Here is a 21,728-nt window from a genome sequence, read left to right on the forward strand (position 1 = left end):
ACTACCTGCAGTTTCTGGATAAAGCATTCATCAGCCTTGAAAGTTTCCATGTTTTATTGCGGTAAGCATTTAATCTCAGTGGATTTAATTCGGCATTTTTTTGACAGTGATCACAGTGATCAGCAAAAAGAACTAGCAAAAATATCCCTTCGTGTAAAAGTTAAAACAGATATCGACAAAGTGGTCTAAATTAATGGCAACGATGAACGCAAAATAACATACAGCATCAGCATTTACTTCCCCCACCCTTAATATAACACGGCAAATCATGACACACAAATTTGACAGCATCAGCAGTCACACAATGAGTTAAACGGAGGTCTGTTTTTGCAGATCTCTGTGCAGTCAAGTTGCTTCAATTGATTGCAGTACAAATCCAGCTGTAACAGGAAGGTCCAACTGCTGTTAGTCAGGCAAAAACTACACCATGAATACAAAATAGCACTCCGAGCAACTGTGCGAGAAGGAAATTGAAAAACACATGTCAGGAGATGAATACAGAAAACTTCCAAGTCACTGAATACCCCTTGGGGTACAGTTAAGTCAATCATCAAGAAATGGAAAGAATATGTCACACTGTAACTCAGCCTAAAACAGGCTGCCCTCAAAAACTGAGTGACCGTGCAAGAAGGGGACCAGTGAGAGAGGCTACCCAGAGACACATGACAACTTTGGAGGTTGCAAGCTTCAGTATCTGATGGGAGAGAATGCTCAAACAACTGTGGCCGGGTGCTTCAACAGGTGAGCGTTATGTGAGAACGGCACAGAGAAACTTGTTGTTCAAAAAAATGAATCTCGTATAAAGTTCGCCAGAAGGCATGTCGAAGATTGTAACGTCAGCTGGAAGAAGTTTTTGTGATCTGATGAAACAACAACGGGGCTTTTTGGCCATCAGACTAAATGCTATGTTTGCCGTGAGCGAAACACCGCACATCATCAAAAACACACTATCCCTACCGTCAAGCATGGTGGTGACCGCATCATGCTCGGGGGACGTTTCACTACAGCAGGCCCTGGAAGGCTTGTGAAGTTAGAGGGTAAAATGGATGCAGGAAAACACAGGGAGGTGTTGCTGCAGCGACACCTGCTGGTTGAGTGATGTCGCTGCAGCAGCCTTGCACTGAGTGTCAGGAAGACCAAAAAGCTGATAGTGGACTTCAGAGAGAGTCGGATGAGGGAACACGGACCAATTCTCACAGAGGGATCAGAAGTGGAGAAAGTGAGCAGTTTTAAGTTCAGGTGCGTCAGGACGTCTGAGGATATGACCTGGTCCCAACACATTGATGCGGCAGTATTTCATTAGGAGTTTGAGGATATTTGGTTTGTCAACTAAAACACTTCACAACGTCTGCAGATGTACAGTGGAGAGCATTCGGACTGGCTGCAGGGCTATGGCGGGGCTGCTAGGGGGAAAGTTCGGAACTCCCGAGGATCGAAAGAAGCTACAGAATGTTGTATAATCACCATGGGTACTCGCCTCCTTTGTATTCAAGACACCTTCAAGGTGAGGTGCCGCAGAAAGGCGGCGTCTATCAAAAAGGAACCCCGCCACCCGGGACATCCCCTCCTCTCAATGTCATCATCGATCGGGAAGGAGGTACAGAAGCCTGAAGACACACGCTTAGGGATCCAGGAACAGCTTTTCCCCTCTGCCGTTCCAATATAAATGGGCATTGGACCCATAAACCTTGCCTCACTTTTCCATATTATTTCTATTTTGGGCTATTTTAATCTCACTATTTAATTTCAACACATTTCATTACAGTAATGAATTTCCTGATTTATTTATTTTCGCTATCTTCATGTATTGCATTGTACTGCTTGCGCAAAGCTAACAGATTTCACGACATGTGTCGGTGATATTAAACCTGATTGTCATTCAGTGCCACTCAGAGTGCGCTGAGATAGTGAAATGAGCTGACAGCACAAGCGGTCCATGCGAGCTCGGTTTCGACGCTGAAGCGTAGTTTCGGATATGGACCTGAACGGTCGGGAATCTGCAGACGCAGGTCATTGGGAGCAGGCAGATGAAATTGTTTCTCCATGTGCCCGATGGCTGAAGACCCTGTTTCTTTGGTGTAAATCTCAAAGCAAAACAGGTGAGCTCTACCTGCAGTCTGCTTCTGAGATACCTGGAACCTCCTACACACAGCAATGTGACGAAATCCTAAGGTTTATTCATTATGGACTGTGCCTTTAAAAAGAGAGAGAGGAGTGTACGGCTGATTCCGAGAGAGAGAGGCACCGAGCAGCTCGTGAGTCGCTATGGTGATGGAGGGGCGGAGCTATATCACGGACAGCTGATGTCCAGCATGTTTGGATATATATGGAAGGTCCGCTGGCTTTCTGGTGGACACACAGACACACAGTCGGAAAGGAGACTGGATGAGCTTTGACTGTATATATAGATTTTTTCTTTGAGTAAGTGTGTATATATGTGTATGTATGTATACACCTCTGTCACCTGTCAGCTCCCATCGCACCCTCCTCTTTATATAAATATCTCCCTCTTTATCATTCAGAAAATGACAGGCCATGATAGTGGCGAATTCTTTTATAATTTTTCGAACACCATTTTGACTTTTTGCCCACAGCAACGGCCCATCAAATCCTCTCACCTGGATCACTTATCACCCACCAGATCATGCACCAGCTGACTTTGTAAACTATCTTACTGCCCTCTTGTTGTTCAGTATCGCTACAGGGTCTCGATACGACCCGTGACAGTTCATTACCCTCCACAGAAACCGGCTCACCCCTGCTTTCTCAGCATTTTTGTGCATTGATACAAACGTCAAGAATTTTCACACTCTCTCTCCTGTCCTTACCATTAATACATTTTGTACGTGACCTACTGTGTTCTTAATTTCTCAGCTGCATAATCGATTTCCTCAATAATAGACCGCTGCAAATTCCCCAATCTAGATTTCAAGCTGACCTCGCCTCAGTTCTACGTTTCTCCTTCTTCCGCTTTCATAAAATGGCGAAGTATCCTTCACCGCGCTCTGTAGTAACTTCGCTAAAACATAAGGAATTCGAGAAGAGGAGAGCCAAAGGTTCAACACACTCCATTGTCATAACCTGTAAAACCTCTTGTTGCATATGGTCTGTTCCAAGAGTCGTGCTTATAAACATATGTCAATTCCCTTTAGACTCTGCTTTCTCTCCGCACCTGTTCTCCTACAAAGTTCCGCCTTCCCACAAGTACAAAACAATATTCTCCAACTGCCTCAGTTATTAGCTTTCTTCCTCAATTTACTTCTGTGCGCTCTTTTGCAAAGAACCGAATTTTAACCCTTGACAATCTCTTCTGAATATTCGCAATTGCAAAGCTGGCTTTTGTTGAAGGCAAGCACACCTTATACAGATTGGAACTTCAGCTTCAGCTGAAGAACTTCAGCTGTAGTGAGATTTTTTTTCAGTGCGGTGTCTCTCAAACTGGAACATGGAAACTCTCTAAGTAAACGAGTTTTTGCTCACGCCTCCAATTCCCATCGCCGGTGCCGAAAATATGGCAGGTACGTTATCAGTTATCACAAAGTGCAGTCGGGTCCGTCTATTCCTGACGCCCACCAACTCTAAGTCTGAGGTTGCAGTCAGATCGCCCGAGATCTTCTGAAATAGGTGGTCGGGCTCTATCTGGCGATTGGCCGACCTAAGCTCATGTTTGAAATGTAAGTGCTTTCAATTCAACAGTCCGTCTGATATTCTTTACGGATTAAAGTAAGTGTCTAAATAAATTGAAACTCGTAAAAACGTGTTTTTGTGATCAGTTTACAAAGGAGCATTTGTGAGCTGCAGTGAGGATTGGCCAATAGTGACGTCACCACAGTGAACCACGTGGGAACTTGCGGGGACCTGATTGGACAAGAGCACAGATGTACAGATCCTGATTTCACTGCAGACAGGGTTCACGGCCCTCAATATAGGGAGTCAGTCAGAAAGAAGGAATGAATTTTTTTACACTGACTGTTACCATTTTCTTCTCTTTTAATTCCCGACCAAGAGATAGAGGATTTGAAATTCTGAAGCTGCATAGGGCAGATTGTTTGAAAAAAAACTCTGGGCACTGAGGGGACGAGTTCGAATATTAACACTTCTGGTTCATCAGCAGCGAGATTATTGAGTGATGTTTTAGTCGGGGTGAGGACGGGAAATGGTCATGTGAAGTTTCTATTTAATATGACTTGACAATGGCCAATGAACCTGCTGCCCCAGCGACCCGCGACCAGCTGCGCTATGGCGTCGCACCTGAGTGGAATAGGCATTCAAATACTTTCTGACACAAAACATATGATCCAGGACATAGTCAATTGGTCAGATAGCCTCTGTGGTGGCGCAGAGGGATAGTGATTCCAACTCTGAGCATTTTACCTGAGCGCACATGACGCATCCATGCACCAGCCGCTGATAACGCATGACAATGACAGAGTTGAAGAGACACGTGTTCAACAATAAAGGATGCACCTTCTGCAAACCCACCAGACATCCGCGTGTTTATTCAATCACCGATCGAGTGTAAATATTTCAGACACCTGAGAACCGTTATCCGGGTATTAATGTTCTATTCGTGGTCATGGTCTGGGTCAGACTTTGATAATCCTTTGTGAATTTGTCACTACAATGTGTTATTTTTCATTCCAAGATTCCTTGTTTACGTTTAAGTTGTTGTTTATTTCCCAAAGCCGACCGCGAACTCGGTATTTCCCAGTGCCTTGAAAATCCCTTTTGCTGTCCATGTTCGTGCACAAACGACACACCCTCCCGGCCCCCACCACCCACGCTGTCCAAATGTACTTGTGCCTCTGTGACCGCGGTGTGCGGCGGAAGGCGGAGGTGTGGTTTCTGGCAACTGCTGGATGTATAAACAGGTATCAAGGTGTCTATTGCGGTCGGGAATGATCCCAAAACAAGTGTCAGAGGGAAATAGGGATGGGTGTCAGGTAAAAATCTGGTCGTTCGACAAGACGAAACTCACATCATATCGGACAGTATTTAGTGAGCGAATACTGATACATTGCTAATATGATGGCCCGGGAGGGGAAGGATGAAACCATTGGAATTATTGTCACGTGACCCTTTCCGCCGCTGCACCAGGCTCCCGGACGAGAGAAAATTGAGGCTCGTCTGAAGGCTGAGAGTCTCACACCGCTATGTTCCCGATCTGAGCGAAACACGTCTTTAGAAACGGAACCGCCTATCATGTGGGTAATGAGATTATAGAGATCATATCGCAGAGCAAAGCTGAGAGGTGAAATGTTGGTGGAAGCACGAGGGTGCCTATTATGGGATGCAGGAGTCTGTGCTGAGGCGAGACAACGAAGCCGCTACGATAAAAAAAAGTCACAACGGTCAGTGATGTCTCGAAGTGAAGATGTCACACTCGAGAGACATATGACAGAAACATAGATAACAGTTATATATAAAAAGTAAGAGACGTTTTGAAAGGTGCATCTTCCACGATGGTTGTCCTTCTGATGTGTGAAGTCCCGGGCAACCGTCCTCTTCTGTTCACCAGCGACATCATCTGAGGAAATAAATAAACAATTCATGTTAAATAGACAATAGACAAAAGGTGCAGGAGTAGGCCATTCGGCCCTTCGAGCCAGCACCGCCATTCACAATGATCATGGCTGATCACCCACAATCAGTATCCAGTTCCTGCCTTATCCCCATAACCTTTGATTCCGCTATCTTTAAGAGCTCCATCCATCTCTTTCTTGAAAGCATCCAGAGCCGTGGCCTCCACAGCCTTCTGGGGCAGAGCATTCCACATATCCACCAATCTCTGGGTGGAAAAGTGTTTACTCAACTCCGTTCTAAATGGCCTACCCCTTATTCCTAAACTGTGGCCTCTGGTTCTGGACTCACCCATCAGCGGAAACATGCTTCCTGCCTCCAACGTGTCCAATCCCTTAATAATCTTATATGTTTCAATAAGATTCCCTCCTAGCCTTCTAAATTCCAGAGTATACAAGCCCAGTCTCTCCAATCTTTCGACATATGACAGTCCCACCATCCCGGGAATTAACCTTGTGAACCTACACTGCACGCCCTCAACAGCAAGAATGTGCTTCCTCAAATTTGGAGACCAAAACTGCACACAGTTCTCCAGGTGTGGTCTCACCAGGGCCCTGTTCAATTGCAGAAGGGTCTTTTTGCCCTTATACTCAACTCCCCTTGTTATGAAGGCCAGCATGCTATTAGCTTTCTTCACTGCCTACTGTACTTGCATGTTTGCTTTCAGTGACTGATGTACAAGAACACCTAAATCTCGTTGCACTTCCCCTTTTCCTATCTTGACTCCATTTAAATAATAATCTACCTTCCTGTTCTTACCACCAAAGTGGATAACCTCACATTGATCCACATTAAACTGCATCTGCCATGCATCTGCCCACTCACCCAGCCCGTCCAAGTCACCCTGCATTCTCACAACATCCTCCTCACATTTCACACTGCCAGCCAGCTTCTCACCGATCTCAGCAAACAGATGGAAATAAAGTTGGTGAGACCAAATACAGGCGAGATTTCCTTATTCGGCGTCAGGCATCGTGCCAATGAGAATTTCAGACAATTTATCTGTTTCGTAAGGCCACAGGCCCATGACAAATGTCCCACAATGTTACATGTCTTTCGTCTGTTAATCACCGGGTAACTTGAAAGCAGGCACAGCTAGTATTCCGCTCGACTCACCGGCCTGACAATAGTGGGCACGTTCCCTTTGCAAGTCACATTTTGCATCGACAGCCCCATGTTCTGCTCACTTACCTCTTCATATCACTGTAAACAGATCGGTCGCCCAGAATCAGTCCCTGTAAACGGAAGTAAATCATTGTGATTTGCAGAAGTTAATAACAAACGCAGTCTGTGACAGAGGAGAATTGGAATAACACCGAAAAAGACATCCGCACATGTAGCAAATCGGCTCGGATAGACCGTGGGACAGAGGGACAAGGGTTGAAAGAGATCTTATTACTTATCGCCGGAGAAGAGAAGAAGAATTCGGCGAAGGTTGATCCGCCATTCTGTCATGGTTGATTCATTACAATTCTCACCCTCAATCACTTGCCTTCTGTCCGTAATGTTTGACACCCTTTCTAATCAGGAAATTATCAACTCAGTAGTCTTCGAGCAGGATTCACTAAAACTTAACTGGCAGGTAGAGAAGCAGGAATGTGCATGTTGGCATCTCTGACTTTGGCACCACTGCCATATCCGGCAATAAATTCCACAGGGACTCCACACTACGGCTGAAGATATTGCTCCTAAAGTCTCTCTTCCAAAGGGAGTTCCCTGTATTCTGAGGCTCTGTCCACTGGGCACAGTGTCCCCCGGAATTAGGTGTACTCTCCACTTCCACTCTATTAGGGTCTTTCAATATTCGACGTTTCAAGTAACCGACCTCTCATTCTCCTAAACTGCCGTGAGTAGGGGTTAGAGTAAGTAAGCGCTCCTCATACCTGACGTCTCCCCGAAGGCAAGTTCAGGCGCCTACAATCTTCCCGTCCTCTGTTTTCCCTTCCTCCAGAAAGACCAGAGTGATATTTGCAAACTGTCAGTCCTCCCAAACTTTTCCATACTGATGTGACGTCTGGGAAATTATTGCTAATTCCTCCGCTACTGATTCAGCGGCGTATTTCTAATGTGGACTTAAGCGGCCTTTATCTTATGGTCTTATGGTCTAGTTCAGAGACCTGGGGTGTGGTTAATCTCGTCCATTTAGTCCAGTTGACATCAGCACCTCCAGGTTGCCTTGCATTTTCTTGTTATTATAGTGACTGCAATTACTTCCGTGTCCTGACACTGTCATACTGATGGTGTCCTCCACAGTGCAGACTGACACATAATACCTCATGAGTTCATCCGCCACTCTTGTGTCCTCCATTGTTGCCTCTTTGATATCAATCTCACAATCGAATATCTCACTTCAGGGTCTGTTTCTTACTGTGTTAAGTGAAAACAATTACTCAGAAAGGGATTGAGCAAATAATTCGCTCACCGTGTAAGTGGAGTTTCCATCTTGTGCGTTGTTACTTGCGCCCTGAAAGGAGAATTTGAAGATTTCTATTTGACGTGTAACCAAGTGTATTCTGTCTTCCCACATATAAACCCCGAGGGTATCAATTTTCACATTCTTTTCTGCTTGGAGCAATATTGCACCATTCGCCATTCTACAGACGGCGTGTTTCTGATTCAGTGTGAGAACAATCTATATTTTCGCTGACATGAAGAACGTTCCCGAACGACAGTAAATCATCGGTAAGCAATCAGCAATAAGGGTAGCCTGATGCATGTCACTTCAGGAGGAACTCAGATTAAAAACCATTCACCCTGCGAGATAAGTCTGGGTCAGAACGTGAACCTGACAGATTCGGGATATGGACTTGTGGCCTCAGGATGTTGACCGTATTCGCTGTTTCTCGTAAACTCTCACAAAGATAATCGCTGATCACAGTGGGCGTGTGCAGACCTGACCGTGCCTTCCCTCTGTGACTTACCCGCTTTGATCGGACATTTACAAAGCCGTTCATGAAATATATTCCAGTCGGAGCAAGATATGTTTCTGCAGAGGACAAGAATGATGGATTGTGTGGAAACCGCAGATGTCTCCAGTGAAGAAATTCTGCAGGTGCAGAGCAGCACACGCAAAATGCCGGATGAACTCAGCCTTTCAGTAGCATCAATGGAAATTAACAAACAGTCCACGGTTTCGGCCGAGACCCTTCCACTGAACTGGAAAGGAACGGGAAAAGCGGAAGCAGTAGTGCACCGGACGGTTTTCTAGCTGGAAGGTGATGGGTGGGCATGGACAGCGGAGAAAGCTAAAGGGCTGAAGAGAGACTAGACGGTGGCAGAAATGGAAAGAGAGAGGACGGGCACCAGAAGAAGTTGTTGGGCAGGTGGAGGGGAAGATATTAGAGTTCGGTGTGGAGAATGGGTGGGAAGCGAACAAAATTCCGTTCGGAAAAGGTCTATGTTCACGCCATGAAATTTGGTTCTATTTCGAGGCGTCGTTCCTTGGTAAATCAGAATGAGAAACGGAATTGATCATCAATGATCTTATGTAATGACCAATCAGTTCCAAAGGGCCCAATGGACGCTACCCATCGCATTACTTATGTTCTGATCTACCCTTTGCAAAACAGCCATTGAGATCATGAACATAATACAATGATCCAACCTGTTCATTCCTTGGGAAATTTTCGTAGGATCCCGATGCGATCAGAGAGGTTATATCAGAGGTGCCTGCGGGAACACATCAGATATATCACAGCAGGGAAGAGCATGAGGGGCCGTTGTTAATAAAGCAGATGTCAATCCGGACACAGAAAAAAAATGCCAGTAATAGCATGAACCACATTCCCTCAAACACCAGAACCAGGCAATCCCTTGTATAGACGACCAATAACTGAGATGAGATACAGAAAGGAAAATATCACGCCGTCCCTCTAATGATGTTGTAATCTTGGGTTGAAAATTTCCACTTATTTAAATGGACAGCCCAACAACCCTTGCAGTTGTACGGGCTTCTCTGTCATGTTAACTGCTGAGGTAATGGTTTTTCTGTAGCTGCAATGTTTGGGTTATGACCAAAGATAACGGAACATTGGTTTACAATGGCTTTCCAATGGCGACATGTTATTGTTTATTGTGTATCTAGATGTTTGTTTCGCGGGTTTTTGCCAGAAGGCGCGAGGGGAACGAGGAGAGGAGACGCGACTTGTGAGAGTCGGTCGGCCGCCCGACCGGGGGGGCTCCGGGTGGAAGTCCGGGGTTCGGCGACGCTCGCAGGAAATCGAATGGTGGAAAGAATATCTTGCTGAGTGAGCTCCAACGATACCGGCACAGACTGTTTGATAAGGATCGGCGCCTTTTTTCTTTTATATGTTGTTTCCCTCCTAACCACATAGTCTAAGTAAGAGTTATAAATATTAATTGTTTAACAGCATATTGTGCACTGTTTGTTATTTCTGGATACCGATATGAAACAGGGGCCACATGGCGCAGCATCCACCCAAACGAGATTTATTAAGTATGGTCGGGCAGGGCGTTATCACCCCCTAGTGTAAGCCGCGAGGCGAAGCGAGTGTCCTCCAGATTCTGTGCACTCGGAACTACCAAAATTAAATGAAATATTAAGATTTCCAGGAGCTCAGCAGTTGAACAGTTGAAATGCAGATCACTCACATTTCCTCCGGAATTGATGATCGTTCCGTATTGGGATTGTGGCAGATCTTTGATCCTGAATAAATAGAAGCAATGTTCACAACATGAATTCGGCAGGAAGTGACTTTCTTGCACTGATACATCGAATGATATAATTCCTATCATTCCATTGTATACTCCCCGGTTATTCGTTGAAACTGTACCGGTTATCAGATGCCCGAATCTAGCCCTACTCGATCTTAACAACAGTGACCATAACTGGTTACACAGAGATAATGTTTTGGACTTTTGCATCTGAGTTTTCCAGGATAAAGTGACACATGTGTCACTGAACGGAAGCCGTGAACGTGAAAACTTAATGCTGATTTTGTCAGCTGACTATCCCTGATCTGTAGAATGACGTTAGAATTGCGATCAATTTTCGCACCTTTTGGGAAATGAGATTTAAAAACTGCAAACAGGTGGAGTCCGACCGGTTCCCATTGTGTTAAAATCACCAGACGAGACGCGAGGATTGACCAACTGCTCCATTATACTCGACGTTGAATGTTATCGACATGGTAATATACAGTCACATATTGCAAGGTTATTTCCTATGGTAAGGGATTATAGGACAAGAAGGAACGACTTCAGGGTTGAAGGACGTCCACTTAGAACAGTGTTGTGGAGAAAATACTTTAGTCAGACTATGGTAAATCTGTGGAATTCGTTACCACGAGCGGCAGTGGAGGTCAAGTCATTCGGTGTATTTAAGGCAGAGATAGATAGTTTCTTCATTTGCCAGGGCACCAAAGGGTATGGGGAGAAGGCAGGGGCGTGGAGCTGACTGGAAGAATTGGGTCAACCCATGATTGAATAGAGGAGCAGGGTCCATGGGCTGAACCGTCTACATCTGCTGCTATATCTTATGGTCTTATGGTCTGATATGATTTACCGCCCACAGAAAGGACATTAGTGCCTGATGGGTATCTCCATCTATGTACCGTTCTTGTTCCATTCCTGCGCCATGACAGTGTACCTTCACTAGATATTAATCTATTTCCCTCCCCCGCTTGTGTAATGTGCTTCATTCACCTGTCACATAGCAAATTCGCGTTAAAGCATCCAAAATCCCACTTCTGCAAAAAAAAACAGAAAAAAAAGAAAAGTTCTTAAACACCAATGAAAAGTAGAGGCGATATGCGGACAAAACATGCATTTACCCGCTAGTTTTCCTCGCGATCAACCATCCACTGACTCCGCCGATCAATCCCATGCCAAGTAAACCAAGCACAATGCCGACGATTGCGTCAGAGCCGAGGGTACAATTGCCATTTGTTTTTGCTGATAACACACAAGGGAAATATATACATCTTACATTCCGAGAACACGTCTTTATCAGTGGCAAATTCATTTTCACAGCAATTAGACTGGGTCAGTTTAGAGTTGTACATTGCGTCACAAGACTTATTCCCGGAATGAAAGGGTTAACATACGAGGAGCGTTTATTTCTTCTGGGGGTGTACTCGTTTAAATTTGGAAGAATGAGGGCGGAGGAGGTAAAATCCCATTGAAACTTTCCGAATGTTGAAAGTCCTAGATAGAGTAGATGGGGAAAGTGTGTTTCACGCGGTGGGGGAGTCTCGGATATGGAGGCACAACCTCAGGATGAAAGGGCGTCAATTTAAAATAGAGATGCGCAGAAATTTCGTCAGCCAGAAGTTGGCGAATTTGGGAAATTTGCTACCACAGAAAGCTGTGGAGGCCAGCTTGTTCGGTGTATTTAAGGCAGATTTTGGTAGGTTCTTGAACGAACACGGCATCAAAGCTTACGGGGAGAAGGCCAATATCATCGCCATTCCTGTCTCTTATCCGCAATTGTTTCGATATCAGGTCAAATCGCAGACTGAATGAAACCCCGCAGAGTTTGAAGTTTTACTGCTGTTACTTAGGAGGACTAAGTAACTTGCTATAGCTTAATTGTCCTCTGGAACAAATGGGAGTAAGCTGGCCTCCGCGTATATTCTGTCTTTATACATCTTATTAGACCTACAATATTACTCCTATAATATTGCAGGCAACACTGAATCAAGGGGGAATAATTATAGCCGGGAGCCTGATGTCCAAGGAGACGTATTGTATCGAAACGTCAAGCAGTAAGACAAGCGGGTAGGCGTTGCTCTATTGGTAAAAATCGAAGTTGAATTATTAGAAAGAGGTGAAAGTGGGTCGGAATGTATTAAACCCATCTGCAGAGAGCTGTGGAACAGCAAGGGTAAAAAGTCCCTGATGGGAGTTGCACAGAGACCACCAAACAGAATAATGATATGGCCTAAAATTACAACGTGTAATAGAAAATGCATGAAAAAAGGGGAAGTGTTCCAATAAGCAATGGGGGATTTCAATATGAAGATAGATTGGGAAAATTCAGGTTGGTGCTGGATTCCAGCCGGGCGATCTTGTTGCGTCCCTGCGATCTGGTGTTTCAGGGAAGCTCGTGGTTGAGCCGAGCAGAGGATCGTCTATTCTGTATTTGGTGTTGAGCAATTATCCGGAATTGAGTAGAGACCTTAAGGGAAAAGGGAACCAACAACTTCTCGAAATTGTTTATAATATGATCGAATTCACTCTGCAAATTGTGAAGGAGAAGCTGAAGTTCTATGTTTCAGTATTACAATGGTGTAAATTGAATTACAGACCCATGAGAGGGAAGTTGGCCAGAATTGTTTGGAAAGGAGTCGATTATTAAAGATGAGGTCTCAGGGTACTTGGGTCATATGGTAGAATAGGCTGCAGTCACCATGCTTCCCTGAGGGGGAAATCTTGCCTGACAAATCTGTTTAAATCTTTGTAAGAAATAACAGGCAGGATCAACAAACAACAACCGGTTGAATTTTCAGAAGGCCACGACAAGGTGCCATACATGAGGCTGTTTTGCACGCTCCGAGGTAATAGTATTACAGGAAAGATCTAGCATGGATAAAGTCGTGGCCGATTGGCGAAAGCCACAGACTGAGCTTTTTTCTAGCTGTCTGACAGTGGCTGGTGGTGTTCCACCCTGGTCTTCGTTGGGACCTTTTATTTTCCTGTTCCATATCAATGATATGACGATGGAATTGATTGCACTCTTGTAAATTTGCAGACGACATGTATATAGATTTATATATACAGAATAGTACAGCACAGTACAGGCCTTTCGGCCCACAATGTTGTGCTGACCCTCACACCTTGCCTCCCATATAAGCCCCCACCTTAGATTCCTCCATATACCTTTCTAGTAGTCTCTTAAACTTCACTAGTGTATCTGCCTCCACCACTGACTCAGGCAGTGCATTCCACGCACCAACCACTCTCTGAGTAAAACACCTTCCTCTTATGTCCCCCTTGAACTTCCCACCCCTTACCTTAAAGCCATGTTCTCTTGTATTGAGCAGTGGTGCCCTGGGGAAGAGGCGCTGGCTATCCACTCTATCTATTCCTCTTATTATCTTGTACACCTCTATCATGTCTCCTCTCATCCTCCTTCTCTCCAAAGAGTAAAGCCGTAGCTCCCTTAATCTCTGATCATAATGCATACTTCTGAAGCAGGCAACATCCTGGTACATCTCCTCTGTACCCTTTCCAATGCTTCCACATCCTTCCTATAGTGAGGTGACCAGAACTGGACACAATACTCCAAGTGTGGCCTAACCAGAGTTTTATAGATCTGCATCATTACATCGCGACTTTTAAACTCTATCCCTCGACGTATGAAAGATAACACCCCATAAGCTTTCTTAACTACCCTATCCACCTGTGAGGCAACTTTCAGGGATCTGTGGACATGTACCGCGAGATCCCTCTGCTCCTCTACACTACCAAGTATCCTGCCATTTACTTTGTACCCTGCCTTGGAGTGTGTCCTTCCAAAGTGTACCACCTCACAATTCTCCGGGTTGAACTCCATCTGCCACTTCTCAGTCCACTTCAGCATCCTATCAATATCTCTCTGCAATCTTTGACAATCCTCTACACTATCTATCACTATGAATACACGCGGAAGCGCATGTAGCTTTGAGGAATTAGAGAGGCCACATAAGGACTTAGACATCTTAGGAGAATGGGCAAAGAAATGGCAGATGGAATACAGTGCCGGTTAGCGCATGGTCATGCACTTTGGTAAGTAAATGAGAGTTGAATATCCCCTAAGTGGAGAGAAGAAACAAATTATTGAAGAGCATTGTACTTGGGAGTTCTGGTGCAGGATTCAGTAAAGTTTAATTTTCATGTTGATTTTGTGGTGAGGAAGGCAAATACAATATTAGCATTAATTTCAAGGGCACGAGATTATAAATGCAACGATGCAATCTTTTAACCCTTTAAGCACCAGTGAGGCCTCACCTGGAGAACTGTGAGCAGATCTGGGACACTTATATTTGAAAGGATGTGTTCAAACTGAAGGGGCTTCAAAGGAATTTCACTACTATGTGTCAGTTTTTGAATGGTTGTCATATCAAGAGCATTTGATGTCTTTGTGGCTGTATTCACTGGAATTCAGAAGAATGGAGGTTGGCCTCATAGACAACTATCGAATGGTGAGAGGTCTTGTTTCAATTCATGTTCACAGGCTGTTTCCACGGCCTCCCACGCTCCGAGAATATGGTCTCAGACTAGCCAGCCTCCCAATTCTGAAAGATCTCCATCCAGTTGCGTGTTTGTGGATCTTTTCTGTACCATTTTCAGCTTCATTCAATTCCTCCCATACCTGGTTGAAGATGAAAGGTACAATGACTGTGCCGTGTCCGTCAAATTGCCTCAGCGAGGATCTTCTTAGGTGAAGCTCACAAGTGTTACAACTAACCTTTATAGTTCGTCTTTGGAAAGTATGTGGAAATCGTAGCAACCATCACCAAACCTGCCTGTGCACTCAAAGTACCTACACTCAATGTACAGGAAATGTTATCCCATTCAGCGCATTTTAACTTCCCCCCTCTCCTTGATTTCTCAGATTAGATATTTTGACCCTGGGAAGAAAATTACTGGCTGTCCACGCCCTATATGACTGTCAGATCCACATCGCCTGTGTTCACTGATTCAGGCAGCATCCTTGTCAGCCTCTTCTGCGCCGTCTCTAATGTCTCCACAACCTTCTCTTTACAACGAAACATTCCGGTTTAAAATATTGAAACAGTCTCCAGTCACCAGCACTCCTCTACCTCACCTCTGTCGAGTGGGGACAGGAAGATATCGCCGTAGGTCCCCGACTCTCTGATTAATCTTGTGTATACCCCTTTAGATAGTAGGGTTCTTATCCATTCTATTGTTCTTTAGGAGTGTAAATACCTCCAGACTTAATGCCATTTTTGTGTTTTCTCCCTTTTATGATTGCTAACTGATCAAGGGCCACGTTTGATTTTTACTTCTGCATCCTGAGGTATGCTTCATTTTATCTTCCTGGTTAACTTACTGCCGTATCGTAATCTGTAGAGCTCTGACGTTGGAAATGCTTGCAATTCTTTCGGTCAGGTGAGGAACATCAGGTGCACAGAGCCTCCGAGCCTGGTGGGACATAATCTCAGTCACTGAGAGGAGCGAGGTATGAGACTGAATGACACTTGGACAATTTTCTTTCCCCTCCTGTCACTGGTGGGCCGTCAGGTTACTAGGAAAGGAATAGAAGTTTTGAATTATGGTCCGTGGACAAATAGAAATACAGAAACATACGTAGACGGAATAGATGGATAGGTACATTGATAGATAGATAGAAAGATAGATGGATAGATAGATAGATAGATAGATACATGGATAGATAGATAGTTAGATAGATAGCTGGATAGATAGATAGATAGATAGATAGATAGATAGATAGATAGATAGACAGATAGATAGATAGATAGATAGATAGATACATGGATATATAGATAGATGGATAGATAGATAGATAGATAGATAGATAGATAGATAGATAGATAGATAGATAGATAGATCGATCGATAGATAAACAGATAGATAGGAAGATAAATAGCTAGATAGGTAGATACATAGATAGAGGGATAGATAGATGGATAAATGCATAGATAGATAGGCGGATTGATGAAGCTCCAGTCAGGTGTCAGGTCTGCAGAAAACCTAATGGGTATTCCTGTGTACCTCAGCGGTCAATAAAATCTATAGAGTATCTCAGTCAATGACAAATTTCATGATTTTGCTGTGGATTAAAAATGGAGCGATAACATGATAATTAGCCGGTTAGGTTGTGAGAAAAACATACAGGTATGTTTGGACACATGACGAACCTCCCAATCCGTTGTATTCAGACACACTTTAATATCTCAGCGGGTCCTGCATCCCAAAGCTGATTCATATTCATCTGCCACAACTGTCACCATTTCTTTCGCAAGTGTACATCATGTGGCTCGATATAATATCTTCCCCTTTTCAGTTAATTAAACAGTTCTCCACCGCTGCCCAGACCTTGAATCACACTGGTGTTTATGCCTGCAGAGTTTCCAACAGGGAAACACGGAAATACATGAGAAGAGCAAGGGAACTTCACATATACACCTATTGTGATCTGAAACTGGCGTTGGTGTTGACGGTGCTCAGTGTTTTGAATCCATAGTCGGTTAAGTACTCCTCCTATCATAGCCTTCCTGAATTCCGCCGCCTTCTGTTAACACGAAACGAAGTGAAAACCACTCCAAACTGCGGGATGTATCATACTAGCCTTCTGTTGAAATTCATTGCATGACAGATGCACATTTCCTGACAATGTTTTCACAGCTTCCAAGAAAAAGACATGCCCAGTACATACGTTGCGCAATTTTGGAAATTGCATCAGCTTTCTACTGCCAGAAAGACTACGGTCTGCAATCTATAATAAGATCTGGTATTTCAACATCTCTGCCTCTGATCTCAACATACATCATGTACAAATCACTAGCTGATTCTGCAAAGTCATTGTTAGAATCACAAAATAATGATTTATCCCACAAAATATTCTAGCTGAGCAAGTTGCATTTACCCGCCTTCCAGTCTTGTTCATTTTAGCCTCCCGGCCTCTGCGCCAGGTGCGTCCTTAGGGACGGCATTAGAGAACTGGAGATACAGCTCGATGACCATCTTCTGGTCGGGGAAAGTGAGGAGGTGATAGAGAGGGGCTATCAGCAGGTAATCACACCGGGACCTCGGGACACATATAAGGGGTAACAGTCAGGAGACGGAAGGGTCAAATAAAAGAGAGAACCCCTCTGGTTGTGTCCCTTAAAAGTACTCCTGTTTCAGAACTTGGGGGGCGGGGGACAACCTACATGACGGAAGCAACAGTGGCCTCTGGCATAGAGTCTGCCCCTGTGATTCAGAATGGTATGGAAAGGAAGAATGCGGCAATTATAGGGGAGTCTATAGTTAGGGGTCAGACAGACGATTCTGTGGACGCAGGAAAGAAATGCGGATGGTAGTGTGCCTCACAGGTGCCAAGGTCTATGATGTTTCTGATCGCGTCCCCGATATTCTGAAGTGGGAAGGTGAATAGGCAGAGGTCGTAGTACATATAGGTACCAACTACATAGCTAGGAAACGAGACGAGGTCCTGAAAACAGACGACAGGGCGTTAGGAAGGAAGTTGTGAAGCAGGACCGCAAAGGCCATAATCCAATCTTTGTATCATCAGCAAATTTGCTGATCCAATTTACCACATTATCATCCAGATCATTGATATAGATGACAAATAACAATGGACCCAGCACTGATCCCTGTGGCACACCACTAGTCACAGGCCTCCACTCTGAGAAGCAATTCTCTACCACCACTCTCTGCTATCTTCCATTGACGCATAGGGGGTAATCTAGGGATTCTTGCCTGTGCTACGCGACAGTGAGTACAGGAATAGAGTGAGGTGGAGGAGAAACGCGTGGTTGAGGTGTTGGAGCAGCGGCAGGGATTCAGATTGACAAACTATTGAAACCATAGAAAAACTACAGCAAAGAAACAGGCCTTTCGGCCCCGCTTAGCTGTACCGAACCATTTTCTGCCTGGTCCCACTAACCTGCACACGGACAATATCCGTCTATACACCTCCCATTCATGTATCTGCCCAATGTATTCTTAAACGTTAAGAAAGAACGCGCATTTACCATCTCGTCTGGTAGCTCATTCCATGCTCCAACCACTCTCTGTGTGAAGAACCGCCCGCTAATGATCCCCGTAAACTTTTCCCACTTCACCTTGACCCATGTCCTCTGTTTTTTTTTCTCCCCTTGCCTCAGTGGGAAAAGCCTGCTTGCATTTACTCTATCCAAACCCATCATAATTTTATATACCTCTATCAAATCTCCCCTCATTCTTCTACGCTCCAGGGAATAAAGTCCTAACCTATTCAACCTTTCTCTGTAACTGAGTTACTCAAGTCCCGGCAACAGCCTTGTGAACCTTCTCTGCACTCTTTCAACCTTATTTATATCCTTCCTGTAATTTGGTGACAAAGGTGAACACAATACTCCAGAGTCGGCCTCACCAATGCCTTATACAAACTCATCATAACATTCCAGCTCTTGTAGTCAATACTTTGATTAATGAAGGCCAATGCACCAATAGCTCTCTTTACAACCCTATATACCTGTGACGCCACCTTTAGGGAATTTTGTATCTGTATTCCCAGATCGCTCTGTTCCACTGCACTCCTCAGTGCCTTATCATTTACCCTGCATGTTCTACCTTGCTTTGTCCTTCCAAAGTGCAATACCTCACATTTGTCTGTATTAAACTCCATCTGCCATTTTCCAGCCCATTTTTCCAGCTGGTCCAAGTCCCTCTGCAGGCTCTGAAAAGATTCCTCACTGTCTACTACACCTCCAAACTTTGTATCTTCAGCAAATTTGCTGATCCAATTTACCACAAAATCATCCAGATCATTGATGTAGATGAGAAATAACAATGGACCCAGCACTGATCCCTGTGGCACACCACTGGTCACAGGCCTCCACTCGGAGAAGCAATCTCTACTACCACTCTTTGGGTTCTTGCATTGAGCCAATGTCTAATCCAATTTACCACCGCTCCATGTACACCGAGCGACTAAATTTTCCTAACTAACCTCCCATGCGTGACCTTGTCAAAGGCCTTACTGAAGTCACCGAAAATGACCTGTCAGAGGTTAGCACACAGCATACCCATGGCTGACACGTAATTGGTCTCCACAGACACAAAATAATCTGCAGATGCTGGGGTAAAAGCAACACTCACAACACGCTGGAGGAACTCAGCAGGTCGGGCAGCATCCGTGGAAAAGATCGGTCGACGTTTCGGCCCGAACCTGTCGTTCAGGACTGTAGGGGAAAGGAGCAGAGGCCTTATAAAGAAGGTGGGGGAGGGTGGGAAGGAGAAGGCTATTAGGTTCCATTTGAAAAAACAGTCAGGGGAAAGATAGATGGGTGGGGGAGGGGAGGCAGGGAGGAGATAAGCAGGAAAGGTGAAGAAAGAATAGGAGAAAACCCAATGGGTAGTAGAAGGAGGCGGAACCAAGAGGGAGGTGGTAGGCAGCTGGGGAAGGGGGCAAAGTGACATAGGCATCGGGGAAGGGAGGGGGTAGGAATTACTGGAAGTTGGAGAATTCTATGTTCATACCAAGGGGCTGGAGACTATCTATTTCTCCTAAAACCTGAGTTTAGCCTCATCATGGCAGTAGAGGAGGCCATGTATGGACATATCTGAATAGGAGTGGGAATCAGAGTAGAAGTAGGTTTGCTCCCCAGCTTTTAATTCAGTACATTAACGACTACATTGGTGCTGCTTCCTGCACCCATGCTGAGCTCGTCAATTTCATCGACTTTACTTCTAACATCCACTCAGCCCTCAAATTCACTTGGTCTATCTCGGACACTTCTCTCCCCTTTCTCGATGTCTCGGTCTCCATCTCTGGAGACAGACTGTCCACTGACATCTTCTACAAGCTCACTGACTCTCATAACGACCTCAACTATACCTCTATAGTAAACTGCTGGAACTCACCTAAGAAAGAGAAAATCATATGAGGAAAAAGCGACCGACGCAGATAGTCGTCAGAACTGCACTTTTCTCAATCTTTACAGATACCAGGGACCTGTTCTTAGCTCAGTAATGCTCATCATTATAACCTCATCTTCATTCACCTAATTACCCGTCGTTCTGTTGATTATATGATCACCAGTGGTTAGAGAAACTGATCCTTACCCGATGTTATGCAGAGACACAGAACGAGCGCTGCGAAGGGCAGTCCCGACATCCCGACAGAGAGCAGCGCCGATCTCTGTTACACTCGGAGACTGAGCCGCACTTCCGGGTTTGCGCGTCAGATAACTGGATGCTGACGTCATCAGTGACAGCGCTGATTGGATCTCATCTTCTTCCCGACAACCACCCGCTGCTCTGTTGATGACCCGAACACTAACGGTTGGAGGGAGTGATCCTCACCCGCCGTAATGGCGAGACACAGAATGAGAGCCGGCATCACGGTAGAGCAGCGCCGATCTCTGTTACACTCGCAGACCGAGCCGCATTTCCTGGGAACCACGGCAAATCTCGGGAGCCCGTTATCTGAAAAGCCGGAGCTGATTCTATCGCACAGCGTGAAGGCGGAGACTGAACGATATAAAACGCTGAAGAAACTGAAGGCTATTCGACCCTTAATATTCTTCTGTCGTCCGCTATCAGCTCACGTGGCAATTTTCTCAAAGCTATTTTCCTGCGAGATTGATAGACTGGTCAGGTGCCGTCGCCCCAATAAACTCGCACACAAAGACAGCAAGACCAAGGAATTGATAGTTAACTCCCCGAAGGAGAGGTGGGGAGAACTCACACCAGTCCTCATTAAAGGGATGGTGGAGGTTAAGTGTAATCGCTTTAAGCTCCGTCTCTGTTTGGCCTCACATATTCATAGATTAATAACGAAAGGCACGTCAGCGGCTTGTTCTATTCAGTGATTGAAGAGATTTGGCATTGGTACGTCGCCAAAGACTGGGAAATGTACGCACATGGAAGGTGGAGAGCATTCTGACAGTTTTGATCACGGTCTGATATGCAGGTTCCAATGCACAGGATCGGCAAAGATCGCAGAGCGTTGTATACACCATCATATCCGTAACGGTACAAGCCTCGTCATAATCCAGGACATCTTCAATATGGGGTTCCACAGGAATACCAGGTCCATAATTAAGGGCCATCACCTTCCGGTATATGATCTTGTCTCATTACTACCATCCGGGATTTCCTCTTTGCTGATTACTACCGTACGGGATTTGCTCTCTTCTGATCAGTACCATCCGGGATATGCTCTCTTCCCGTTACTACCATCCGGGATATGCTCTCTTCCCGTTACTACCATCCGGGATATGCACTCGTCTCATATCGACCATCCGGGAAATGTAAATGACCCTGAAGTCCCACGCTCAGCGATTTACCCACAGCTGCTGCAATCAGATTTCTGAATGATCGATTGACCCATGCAATTACTCTCTTATTTGTTTGCTCATTTGCTTTTTCTGTTAATTTCTTTATTTATTCGGTCATTCGGTTGTTTACTTATTTCAATACTTTGTACATTTTATGCATGCATTACCTATTTA

At 44.9% G+C, this 21,728-nt stretch overlaps 1 long non-coding RNA gene across 2 annotated transcripts; it reads right to left on the reverse strand.

Annotated features, from left to right (window-relative positions):
• Nucleotides 1-4,488: 4,488 nt before the first annotated feature.
• Nucleotides 4,489-20,418, reverse strand: LOC134341464 (uncharacterized). Of its 2 annotated transcripts, XR_010016763.1 has the most exons (8): nucleotides 15,596-15,605; nucleotides 14,530-14,893; nucleotides 11,373-11,493; nucleotides 10,192-10,246; nucleotides 9,185-9,249; nucleotides 8,003-8,044; nucleotides 6,772-6,815; nucleotides 4,489-5,527 (listed from the first exon to the last, which is right to left on the reverse strand). It is a non-coding gene; the product is annotated as an uncharacterized LOC134341464 (long non-coding RNA). The 2 variants fall into 2 exon arrangements; XR_010016764.1 differs by lacking the exons at nucleotides 14,530-14,893; nucleotides 15,596-15,605 and adding an exon at nucleotides 20,338-20,418.
• Nucleotides 20,419-21,728: the final 1,310 nt, after the last annotated feature.

Source organism: Mobula hypostoma, unplaced genomic scaffold, assembly GCF_963921235.1.
Source record: "Mobula hypostoma unplaced genomic scaffold, sMobHyp1.1 scaffold_61, whole genome shotgun sequence".
NCBI lineage: Eukaryota > Metazoa > Chordata > Chondrichthyes > Myliobatiformes > Myliobatidae > Mobula > Mobula hypostoma.